At 37.9% G+C, this 13,220-nt stretch overlaps 1 protein-coding gene across 2 annotated transcripts in view; it reads right to left on the bottom strand.

The window, feature by feature from the left end:
* Positions 1-13,220, bottom strand: part of SEMA3D (semaphorin 3D) — a 178,885-nt gene that overhangs the window by 108,250 nt on the left and 57,415 nt on the right. The gene's annotated exons all lie outside the window — the stretch shown is intronic.

Consider the following 13,220-nt stretch of genomic DNA (forward strand, 5'->3'; position numbering starts at 1 on the left):
AACTTGCTGCCATAAATCAACTCTACATTTCCTCTACCCTTGCACGTGAAATGTGGAGGACTGCTAGCAGAAATCTGGTCATCATACCAACCTCCTCCATCTCAAATTCATCCTCACCTTTAACTCTGCTCTCTTATTTGTTCAGCAGCAATACTTCTCCATCCTTATAGACTCCCATGCTTACGTCCCCCAACAATTGTTTCAGATATTTAACTCCCTCATCAATTCCTCACTCCCCTTTAGTCTCCCCACCCTGTCCAGCTCCCTCAGTTATCACTCTCCTACCACTGCTCTCCCAACCCTTTGAGAGAGTTGTCATTGTTGTTGCTATCATTATTATTGTTTCCATTTAAGGCAGAGCTTGTTAACATCATGCAGACACCATGATGCCTATTTTACATAATTAGGATAAACTAACTCTAGGATGTCAGAAGCAAGACCTTCAACAGGAACTACAGCTACGTTGTTCATCTTCTAAACAGGAAAACTGAAATACAGGAAGGTTAGGGATTTCCCAAAAATAGCCCAGCAAGTCAGCGGAGAGACAAGAATCTGGGCTCCCTCCCAGCACTTTCAACTAGACTACACTGACAATTCAGACCATGTCTACCCATCCTGTAGATTTTAGCCACTGGTCAACATTCTGTTTCAAAAGTATGCTTGTCAGAGAGGCACAGCACTTTGGACAAACTGATGTACTGCTAGTGAGCAACAAGTCTTCACTGTTGTGTACCAAACCACTTGTGATGACAGAGAATATACGCAGTTGTTGTCCTCAAGGAGATAGCAATCTAGTAAGGCAACTTAAATAGCACATAGGATACTTTCAGAAATAAGCACAGTTTATCTTTGACCCCAGTGCTAAATAAGTCGAATGCATAAGTGAAAGGCATATTTATCCAAGCCATAAAGAATTGTGAAAAAGAGGGGAGTGTTCAAGGTCCAGCAACTTCTTCTTGCTCAAATACTCCCAACTCACAGCAGATGACAAGATAGGACAATAGCTGTACAGATGTTTCAGTACATTACTATCCAAGGAATTATCATCACTACAAACTCCAGCCAGAAAACTCCCAATTGTAAGGTGTACTTGGGCCCAATGTAAAAAATTTTAACATGTGTTCAATGATCTACCATAGCCATTAAGATGAATATCCATATCCTGGAGGACCACCACCAAAAGGCCCCTCCAAGTATTCTGTGACCACTTTTGCAGAACAATACTAGACCAAATTGATCACTGGTCTGACCGAGGAGTGACTTTTTTTTTTAAATGAAACCCACACCAGTCAGACCTGTATTTGCCCTCATTTTGTACTGTCTTTCAGTTTAACTCCATGTATTGTTAGCATGTCAAAAATGGTGACATGAATAAATGGTTAGGGGATAAATAAGAAAGTTCCAAAGATATGTCAATGAGAGCAAAGAACATTCACTCCACTGATGGAGTCATTACAGTATCAGATCCACATCACGTTTATTCATATGAAGCCTTAAGAATAGTTATAAACACTTACAGAATTTATATTGGCTCCACCCCCAATTCACCAAAGTCAATCCTTCCTCACTTAGTCATCCTGATAGTTTTCAAATGCTTCCCATATCATTCAGCTAAGAGAAAACAAGCAACAACTATGAGGAAATCACTCTCCTACATACACAGATCCCACACAAAATCACATTTCCTTAAAAAAAAAAAAAATCAGAAAGGAGCCAGAAAGGAAAGTCAGGTGTGTTCAGATTATTACACCATAGGCCTGTGGGCCAGTGCTTATTTGCAAGGCATAAATGTATGATTATGTAAGTATATGCATATGTATTGAGAGAGAGAAGGGATTCCATTCGTTTATGTTATTAGCAATAACAACCTTGGTGCAGGACATTTCTTGAAAATTAATGACCAACTGAGGTTATTGGCCCTTGGCAGGGCCTCAGGCTATCTACTCCTCCCCACTGGTCATTAATCCCCAAGACATGCCCTGTGCCTCCATTACCATCAGTTAAGTAGATTGATGTCCTGTTCTTCAATGAACAGTAGTGGTACTGTTCAATGTAACCCAACTCATTACTATTGCTAAATATCATATCTTAGAACAGCTTACTTCAGAAGAATGACAACCCTGGTAAGTGCCCACATGTGCCAAATCATGCTCAAATGACAAGAGATTTTTGCTATTTTCCTGTACTTTGCTACAACCAGTCTCTTTGAACACTGGCTTATTCAGAATTCTTTGTCATCCTTCCCAAATAGATAATTCAATGTGGATCTCTTCATTTGGGATAATTTATGGGTCAGGTGGCTTGCCAGCAACTCCTCCATTCATCTGCTATCTTGCCATCTTCTTGAGAGTGTGTGCCTCCCACATCTGAGAGGGATTACGCCTGAGGAGAAGTGCGATGTGACCCAAAGTGGGTGGATTTAGTCAACTGCATAGGTTAAATTGCGTGCTACTGTCTGAAGAAAGTCAGACCTGGAGCCAATTAACCAAATGTAATTTATTCCAGATGCTCAATGGAACAAACAGCACTCTTGGGGATCCTCAGATGTGGAGCCAATAAGGAGCTCTCTGATTATGAGAGGTTTTTACACACTGTTCCGCTAAATCAGAGATCTAAATGCATAATCTAGCACTGAGGGAGACCATGTGCCTTATCCCTACAGAGTAAACGGAGTCCAGAAAATAATGAATGGGTTATAACTCATCCACCTATGGCTTTTAAAATGGAATTGCTATATGATTATACATAGATATACATAGATATATAGATATGCATATGATTATACATCACTAATAACAATTAGTGATGGTTAAAGATTAATACCCTAATAATTGATACAGGAAGGAAAGAGTTAAAAACGATAGGCAGATACATTATTAAGTGGGAGAAGATGAGGCTATTTGTACAGGGAAAAAAAAAAATCCAATACCTGAGATGGTCTCTACAGGCAAACCAAGACAAACCTTTGGTTCCTCTCTATACTCACTATTGCCATGTACACTGTTTTACTGTAGTGTCTAGCACAGATCCACAGAACCTAAAGGAGTCCAGACTTAATGCTAATAATTATGGTATTAAGCACTATATTCAATGCTGGGTTAGATATAGATCATCAGGGTGGATAACCCCTGCCACACATGGAGCTCAACTCTAAATAACAGGGAGAATGGGCATCAAATCCAATTTCAAAGATGAGGAAACAGACACAGAAGAGTTAAGCTACGTGCCCAAGGTCACGCAACAGGCAAGTAGCAGAACAGAAATTAGAACCCAGGTCCTCATTCCCAGGCTTGTCCTCTTTTCATTTGTCATGCTGATCACTTACAGATCCAAATATATGTAGACTATGTAGATAGAAAGAGACACCCCCAGATAATGTAAATGATACTGTCATTAATTGATAGGGTAGGGAATGAGGCCCTAGGAAGTCCTGCCGCTGCCTGGAAGAATTCTGGAAAGATGCTTCCCTGAAAAATGGCAAGGAGTGCAGGAGTGGTGACAAGTTTGAGTCACCAGCATTCCATTAGTCCTTTACACCCTGGCTAATGTACTCCCAGTCCCCCACTACTATGTGTGGTAGTAGCCCTACAGAGCCTTGCTTTCTGGCAGAAATGAGAAGGAAATAGTAGTAGTAGTAGCATTTATTGGGCACCTCCTTGATGTGGTGTGCTGAACAAGGTGCTTGAGTAAAACAGAACAAAGTGACACTTTTCCTTCCTACAAGAAGCCCATACTCTAATAGGAGAGATAAACGTAAAAATGACATCTCCAAAATAAGTAAATTGTGCATGAATTTCATCTTCACCATCAACAGAAGCATAGAGATAAGTTCACAGGTAGCAAATGCTAGGTAACAATTGTGAGTGATTCTAGGTTGAGAAGGGAGGGAGATAAAAGCATGACCTCCCAAGAACAGAGGTAGCAGATAGAGAGCACTACCAGTCTCAACGATCTTCATCTCCCATTGTGTCCAAGGAACTAATTACTATTTGTAATACCTGGTCCTGGTAGTTTTAATATCACCTTATTCTTACAGGAAATAATAAAGGTGTCTTTCAGTACACCTACTTAAACTCAATTTTATAGACCATCTACATTTCCTGACTGGTTTCAATCCCATGCATTCAAGATCACAGAGGTTTGAAACTAGACTTTTGGAGATGCGACCAGGGTAAGGTATTTGAAACATCTGCGGTGGATTCAACCAGTTCCGATGGCTCCAATTTAAAAAGAATCTCTTTGCCTGCCACCCCCTTGATCTCAAAATACATGAACATTTACACTAGTCCTAGAAAACACAAATGTGACAGTGTAGTGACCCCGTAAATTATATGGACAAGTGACTTACATAAAAGACTTATTTTAATTAACAGTGGCTGTCCAATTGACTCATTGCTCCTGCAGTGCCCCAGTGGGATAATGGAAAGTAGCTGAAAGTAATCCCAGTAGCTGAAGTATCTCCAGTAAGTGGAATGTTTCTGACCTGTGTTGGCTGGCAATGGGGTTAGGAATACTTCATTATGTGAGTGCAATAATGCCAAAAGAGCTACAAGAGCTAACAGAGCAGATGGGGATCACTTGGAGTGTTTGATGTCATCTGTTGCTCTAGAGAACAACACAGAAAATATGGATGAGATCATATTTTGTGGGCAGTGCAAGTGGGTAAGACAACAGAAAAAGAATAAAGGATAGACTAATGGATGAGACTTTCAGAAATATAACTGAGAAAATTACCAATCCACAGTCAGATTTGCAAACCCAAAGATAGGTAAAGTTAGAGACCAGAATATGGCTCCCAATTTGTGGAGCTGGCATGCATAATTTCTCCAACTGTTCCCTGTTCGGAATTTGTATTTTTTTTCTTTACACCAGTAAAACAGTTTGTAAACATGTTTTGCACATCTAACTCAGGCAGTAGTTTAGGAATCTAGTTGCTGTCTGGCTTTTAAAAATTCATTTTCAGTTATTTAACTCAATCTGGTGCTAAATACAGTTGTCATTTTTTTTTCCACAGAAAATGGAAAGGCTCTCAATTTTGGATTTGATTTCATCCATTTGAAAAAAAAAATTATTACATGCATTTTAAGTCAATAGTCCCCCAAGTAATTATTATTGATTTCTCTCTCAAAAAAATCACTTTCATCTAATGTAATTTTAAACGTCTAATTTTCTAAATGTATTCAAGAGGAATTAATGAAATTATCTTATTTTTACAACGTGGTTTTAGAAAACTCTAATCATATCCAGTTATACCACGTATTGTTCTGCTGCCTTTGAAATTATAATTACTCAATGTTACAATTGATAATTACTTCAGCAAATATTTATGTAATGAGAGGCTTCCAGGAAAACTAGATGTATAATAATAAGTTCACCTTTTAACTTGGTAGTTTTTGGTCACTTAAGAGTTCAAAGTATTGATTATATCTCATGCCTTATGGCTGTGTATACATTCCCCCAAATTATCTTAACAATAAATCACCTTGAATAAACCACTTATCTTCTATAAAGGTGAGTGAATGTTACAATTCTTTCTTATACAGATTCAAAATCTGGGAATAGTACTTCTGCCTCAGATATCAGGCTGTAACCTTCTGAATTTGCTCTAAATGTGTTTATTCTAAATTTCTTAAAGGTGAGGCCTTGAAAACTAGACTTTTGCTATCCTCCTTTGAATGAAATGTCTTTTGGAAAAATAATAGATTTTGGGGGAGTAGAAGTCCAAAGCAAAGGTGACTGTAGCTTTAATGCTTTAGTCATATTAATTCTCTAATATTGCACATAATTTCAGATAAAAAATGTATATGTTAAATGAGCCCTAAGTAAACTTTAACTCCTTAAAAGGCACAGAAAAGATGCACAGCATACCCCAAGTTGAGTTCTTTCCTTGTGGTATCATGAAAAACCATGGGCATTTACAAGTTTCTCCGAAATTGAGGATGTAGCTTTAATTTCAGAGGCATAATTAAGAAAATATACCAACTTCAGAATATATATCCTCACTTCATTACAAAACTCTAATACCCTACTACAAAGGGCAAAATGAATGTTCAAAGAAAAGCTTCTCTAAAAAGACTACTTCTAAATGCAACACACGCCAACTACTTTGAGTTTGCTAAAGCACATCTGAATTAAATCTTGATTCAGGAGTAGGCCAAAATAAGTACATATTTCCTCCAGGCACCTTAGCATAAAATATCCCCAGTCCTAGAAAAGGGAAAGTTCTTCCAAAGTCGGAGTCAGGTTATTATGAAATTTTCCAAGAAACTAGTGATACCAATTAAACAAATTAAAAACTGTTTTGCTGACCGTTTTCATGATAAAATAATCTTTAAAATGGTATGTTTCTTTCCAAAAAGATTTCACAACTTGATCTTGGGAATGATAAGAATGTAGATTACCTACAGTTAGAGCATTAACCATACAGATTTAGGGTTTGGGAACCTCTCATTTAAAAGAGTAGCACACACTGCATTTAAAAATAATTTGTCAGATTTTGTAAAAGGAAATTTGCTATAGAGAGTCTCCTCAATGAAATCCATCAATGGTATTTATCAAGTATTACTGTGGGCAGAGAACTGTTTTAAGTGTTTGGAAGAATACATCATGGTTGGTATATATGTTCCCTCCCCACTAGGAGCATATAGTCTAGAGGGCAAGACAATCCAACTACATCACAGATATGTACATAAGTCCTGTGAGGTTGAAAGATGGGGTGAATATCAAATGACTAAAGGGTACAGAATTATGTGTGTAGGTGTTCCAGAAGGGAGAGGGAATGGGGGAATGAGGGCATAGCTGGAGAAGGCCTCTTGGAGGAGATGTGATTTTAATAAGGCTTTAAAAGTAGGGAGAGTAGTGGCCTATCATATACAAAGGAGGACGAAGGCAAGGGGTCAGCAGTTACATGGACGAGATCAAGATTCATTCATTCAATCATAATTATTGAGCTCTTACTGTGTGCAGAACACTTGGAAGTACAATCCCGTCTTGTACTTCCCTTCTAGACTGTGAGCCTACCGTTGGGCAGGGACTGTCTCTATTTGTTGCTGAACTGTACTTTCCAAGCACTTAGTACTGTGCTCTGCACACAGTAAACACTCAAATACGATTGAATATAATTCAGCAATAAAAAGAGACAATCCCTGCCCACACCTGGCTTACAGTCTAGAACACAGTGAGTAGGTTAGTGTTGGAGGAGAGAGGTGTGCAGGCTGGGTTATAGCAAGAAATATAAATGTAAGAGATGAGGGGTAGAGCAAATTGGACACTTCAAAGTCTTCTAGACTGTGAGCCCACTGTTGGGTAGGGACCATCTCTATATGTTGCCAACTTGTACTTCCCAAGTGCTTAGTACAGTGCTCTGCACACAGTAAGTGCTCAATAAATATGATTGATTGATTGACAGTAAGGAATTCCTGTTTAATGCAGAGGTGGATTGGAGAGATATGAACTGAATGTTGTTTTAGAAAATCACCTTCAGCGGCAGAGTGAAGTAAGGCCTAGAGTGGGGAGAGAAGGGTGGCAGGTGTACAGCCAAACACTATGATTCATAGTGAGGGGAGAGAGAGAGAGAATCAAAAGAGCAGAGCTCAAAATTGAGATCCATGGATTAATTCCAAACTTCCCCCATTAAGTACTCTATCAATTATCCATGCCAGTTGAGAGGAATCATTGTATTAGATTGTATACTCCATGAAATAAAGGAATGTGTATTTTGCTCTGTTTTGAGTGCTTACTGAAATGTCTTCCAATAGGGAGGCACTCAAAAAATGCCACTGATTGACTTGGATAATCAACTTATGATCCATCAAAACCTCCGTGAAACATCAAAGGCTTTCCTTCTTTTATTGAAGCTGCCAATTGGTAAAAAAATCAACCAGTTCATATTTAAGGACTTCTGATTAACATCAACAGTACTTCCTGTGAACCTACTAAGCATAGCACACTGTACTAGATGCTTAAGGAACATATAGAAAACAAAGAAGATGTTTTTTTTCCTCTGCCCACCTCATGTGAAGGTACTCATGAAGTAGGAAGATACAAGATAAGTAAAAACTGTATTCATATTCCAGGTGATTCAACTGGGTAACTGAAATTGCATAGATACACAATGGATCGTCACAAATTCGATAATCAACTAATGCACACTGAAGAATTGACTTTACCAGAACAAATTAAAGAACAAACTTGTTCTGAAGAACAGTTCCTCAGGGGTCACACCTTAATGTTATATATACTATGTGTCATTTAGTATCATTTTGTTCTCAAGTTTAGATCATAAACTTAAGGAAAAGCAGAATTAGAAGACAATGGATAGGTGCTTTACATCTATAAATTAAGACCTTGTGGCCCAGTTTTGTGCTGCTGGATTAGAATATATATACAAGATGTTTTCCATCTGTTCACAAAGTAAAATGATTTCTTGGACCTGATACTTGAATGAATTGTTAACTTCAAAAATGTTGTTTTGGAATTGGAAAAGCAAAGGGAGTTGGAAATCACCGACATCCCTTGATCAAGGCAGACAGACAAACAGGAATTCAAGACAAAGTGATTTTTTTTTTTTTTTTACAAGAATGATCTGGTTTGGCTGCCTTCACATTCTCAAATGATGGAGTCCCCCAGTGCAAATGCCAGATGAACCTCAGTGCAGTCACAAAGACTTTGAGAAGGAGAATCTCAAAGGAATTTATTATAGTACCAGTGTCTAAAAGGACATTCTTGTCTCTGCCAGTTATATTCCCACCAGGGGATACAGTGCAACGAGAGAGGTGAGCAATGGAACTTACTGAAACTACAATCACGTAGAGTGCAATCTTCATTTATATAAAGCTCTCAGCCAGTGTTCCCAGTTGAAGTGGCACAATTCAATATAAGCTTCCAGGAATATTTATCCATCTTAAGGCTCACATGTGGCCAAATATTCCAGGGAGGTATTGTAATCAGTTTTTAATCACAGACTGCCATAACATCTTTGCCCATGATGTCAACTGACTAATGCTTTTTATTGACCACAGGGTACACAGCCTGTACTTAGAGCTTGGGAATACAAGTCAATAGAGATGGTAAACACAACTCTGCCAACAAGGAGCTTAGAGTTTAAAGGTGACATTATAGCAGACTCAGCATATTCCTACTGGTTTCTTCATTTTTCCTTTGTTTTCAGTACAGAAATTTATTTTTCCTACTTTTAGTCTCCCAAGTGCTTAGAACAGTGCTTCACACATAGTAAAGGCTCAAAAAATATGATTGGTTGATTGGCTGATGAACTGGACAAAAATGTTAAGGTACTCTACAAATACAAACTCATTAAAATATCCTGGTGGCCAAATGTGAGCTTTAAAATAGAAGTATAGATAATATTGGAAGTTTAGATGTGCTTAAAGAAGCAGCATGGTCTTGTGGAAATAGTGCGGGCCTGGGAGTCAGAGGACCTGGGTTCTAATCCAGGCTCCGCCACTTGTCTGCTGAGTGACCTTTGGCAAGTCATTTGACTTCTCTGTGCCGCAGTTATCTCATCTGTAAAATAAGAATTAAGACTGGAAGCCCCATGTAAGCCATGGACTATGTTCAACCTGATTATCTTTTATCTACTCCAGCACTTAGTTCAGGAGCTGGCACATAGTAAGAAAAGCCTCATAATGAGTTGCTTCACCTCAGTTGTCCTAAAAAAAACCCAAACAACAAAACAAAACACACACACTTTTACTTAAACTAAAAGACCAGTGCTTGGCACATAGTAAGTGCTAACCAATACTTTTTTTATAAATGTGTGCATGTACTTTTTAGTTTACAGATACCGTTTACCAGTGGAGAAATAGAAAATCCATCTCTAGATTAATAAATCAATAACTAAAATCCTCTCTCGTAGCCTAGTTTTTAATAAACTAAGCAACACAACTCCAGAAGGCAATGAAGCAGTGTTTCTCTCCCTAAAAACAGCATAGTTTGAGGTACATATTCTGCATCAGACAGGGAAGGGTAAGAAAGAGGGAGAGAAGAAAAGAGAGAAGGGAGAGAACTGGTTTTTTCCCCCTCCTTTAAATTATACTTTTAAACAGTTCCAGAACCTGTAAACATGCCATGCATTATTTATAACAGTTTTCAAAGTTGCTATATTTATAGCATACCAAAGGATTGAGGTTCTCCCACAGATTCAAAGAGATATTTTAATTCCTAAAAAACCTCAATATAAACTACCAAAATAGAGTAATGCAAATACTCAAAAACCCTTGTGTAACAGTATCAATAAGCTACATTTCTGCTCCTCTAGCATAAATGTTCAGATAACAATTGGCAGATGAACTTTTCAAAACCAATAGCTTCACTAAGACCAAAGTAAGATGAACAAAATATGTGCCAATTTAAGTTGTAATCCCAAACCACTGTAACGTACAAATAAAAGGAATCACACCTAAAAAATGATAGATGCCAAACTTTTTTTTAAAATGAGATTATAATAGATGTTGCTTCATTCATATTTGTGAGTAAATTGAGCAGTACGCTAATGACCAAGAACAATATTACAAAAAAATTCCCCCCCCAAACAGGCCAAAAGGACATCTATATAATTATAATACATAATGTATACAATGTGTATATATATATATATATACACATATGTGTATACACACACACACACACACACACACACATATATCAAATCATTCACTTCAAAAGTCCATCCACTAGAAATACGTATGCTTAGTAAAAAGTTGGTTTTCAGTCTTCCATTTGGATCCCTATCAACTTAATATTTAAAAGGGAACTAGTTTAGCTTCCAAGATTAGACTTTTTTTTTTTTATAAATGGTGTACCTTGCATTTGGATGGTGCACGAGGAAGAAAATTCAGTATAGAGTAGCAACAGTGTGGCAACTGTGATACAGGGGCTGATGAAAGGGCAGCAAGAGCTGTGTCTTATCAGTCACAACCATGTTCCTAGAAGCCTTTCAGACTGCCTCCTTCATGTCACTATGCTGTGCCTGTTATGTACATGATTACATCTCATGTCACATGTTGGCTGACTGTGCCATCAAAATATCTCTTTTTTCCCTTTGCCAGTTCTGAGTCCTTCATATTACTCCTTAGGAATAATTTTTAGCTGCCAAAAAAATGCAGCCTTATAATCCTTGCATTTTCAGCAGCTGCAGAAAGTGGAGTCCCATCCCTTAGAAATTACATTCAATGTCAATCAACGTAAACTCTTAAAATATTTCTTACACAGTTTTACCAGCAATAGAATAATGATAAAAACTTTACAGGAAAAGGAATTCAGTAAAAATCAACTATTAGATAGGTTAGTTCTTGGTGCTAATCTTAAGTACTGCTTAGTTCTTTTCTTTTTATGTCTTCTCTGTAAAACGCTGTTACACTGTCTTCCCTAGGATTATTTGTGAAGTTGTGATACAAAGTTGAATCTCATTTTCTATGCCCAGAGTTCATTATTCCTATTTTCGCAACATTCTGTTTTCTACTTCTGACTCCCATTTCATGCCAATTTTCTGGAATGAAGTCTTCACAATGTCCTGATTTTATAAATGATAATTTAAAAAGGGATTCATTTCAAATAGTGGTTGGGTTGAATTGCTTTCCTCCTACTCAAGACTGAAGGCTAATTATTGACATTTTGTCTCTTTCAATCAATCAATCAATCGTATTTATTGAGCGCTTACTGTGTGCAGAGCACTGTACTAAGCGCTTGGGAAGTACAAGTTGGCAACATATATAGTCCCTACCCAACAGTGGGCTCACAGTCTAAAAGAGGGAGACAGAGAACAAAACCAAACATACCAACAAAATAAAATAAATAGAATACATATGTACAAGTAAAATAAATAAATAGAGTAATAAATATGTACTAACATATATACATATATACAGGTGCCGTGGGGAAGGGAAGGAGGTAAGATGAGGGGGATGGAGAGGGGGATGAGGGGGAGAAGCGTCTCTTTCGGTACCTCTGAGGCAATTCTGTTGCACTGTATTCTCCCAAGTGCTTAGTACAGTGCTCTGCACATAAGAAGCACTCAATATTACTGATCGATATTAAAATAAAGAGTGCATGAGCACTGTCAAGATAAATGGAATACTATATTCATTACACACCAATCTCTTCGTGTAAATAGTGATTGTTTACAGTTTTGATTGAATTGTAATAGGAAAAAAATGGCTTCCACAAAATTAAATCCCAGCTCTGCCATTTGTCTGCTGTGTGACCTTGGGCAAGTCACTTCACTTCTCTGGCCCTCAGTTATCTCATCCGTAAAATGGGGATTGAGACTGTGAACCCTATGTGGGACATGGACTGCGTTGAACCCAATATGCTTGTATCCATCCAGTGCTTAGTACAGTGCCTGGCACAAAGCACTTAAATACCATAATTATTATCATTATTGAACTAAAGAGGAAGAATAAAATGGGAGCACACTACTATCTGCATGATGAAGCCATTTGTGTCATCTAGTACAGGGCTCCCAACTATTTTATCACACTATAAATTTTCTCTTTATTGCAAAATACAGAGTCAAATTACTGTAATGTCAACAAATATAAATCTCTGTCTGAAATCATTCATTCATTCAATCATATTTTATTGAGTGCTTACTATGTGCAGAGCACTGCACTAAGCACTTGGAAAGTACAATGCATCAATAAAGAGAGCAATCCCTGACGACACCGGGCATACAGTCTAGAAATTATCTTTCTCTGGTGCATAGGCACTGCAAAAGAAAAACCATTTAGATAAATTCCCAATTTAGGTGTTTTATTTCAACAGGGTTTGATTGGGCTGTAGGAAAGAAAAAAGGGGAGAATGAAATGGATGTTTGCTTAGTACATTCAATTTGGAAAGATTATCTTTGGGCTGAGGAAAGAGTTGAGGTTTCTCTTTGTTCTTGGCATCACTAGACTGATTTGAGATGGGGCCAAGGTAACGTGATGGCTATTAATCTCACATCCTATACGCCAAGAGATTTCCCAACACAGATCTTACTCTGATCAGCCGTGCTAAAGCAAGGGGAGGAGGGGCCGCTTGTGGTCAAATATGTATGTTGCCCTCAAGTATGAGACAGATGTAAAGATTCTCCCTGACAGGCAGGAAGTGGTTTGGGTTTGAATTCTAGGCCAGAACACATACACTGCTAGGTCTTTCTAAAAACCATGGATTAGCTCTTATTATGTTTAATTTTATTGGATTTGGTCGACTCTGATGCCGAG

Source organism: Tachyglossus aculeatus (genome assembly GCF_015852505.1).
Source record: "Tachyglossus aculeatus isolate mTacAcu1 chromosome 12 unlocalized genomic scaffold, mTacAcu1.pri SUPER_6_unloc_1, whole genome shotgun sequence".
NCBI classification, from domain to species: domain Eukaryota; kingdom Metazoa; phylum Chordata; class Mammalia; order Monotremata; family Tachyglossidae; genus Tachyglossus; species Tachyglossus aculeatus.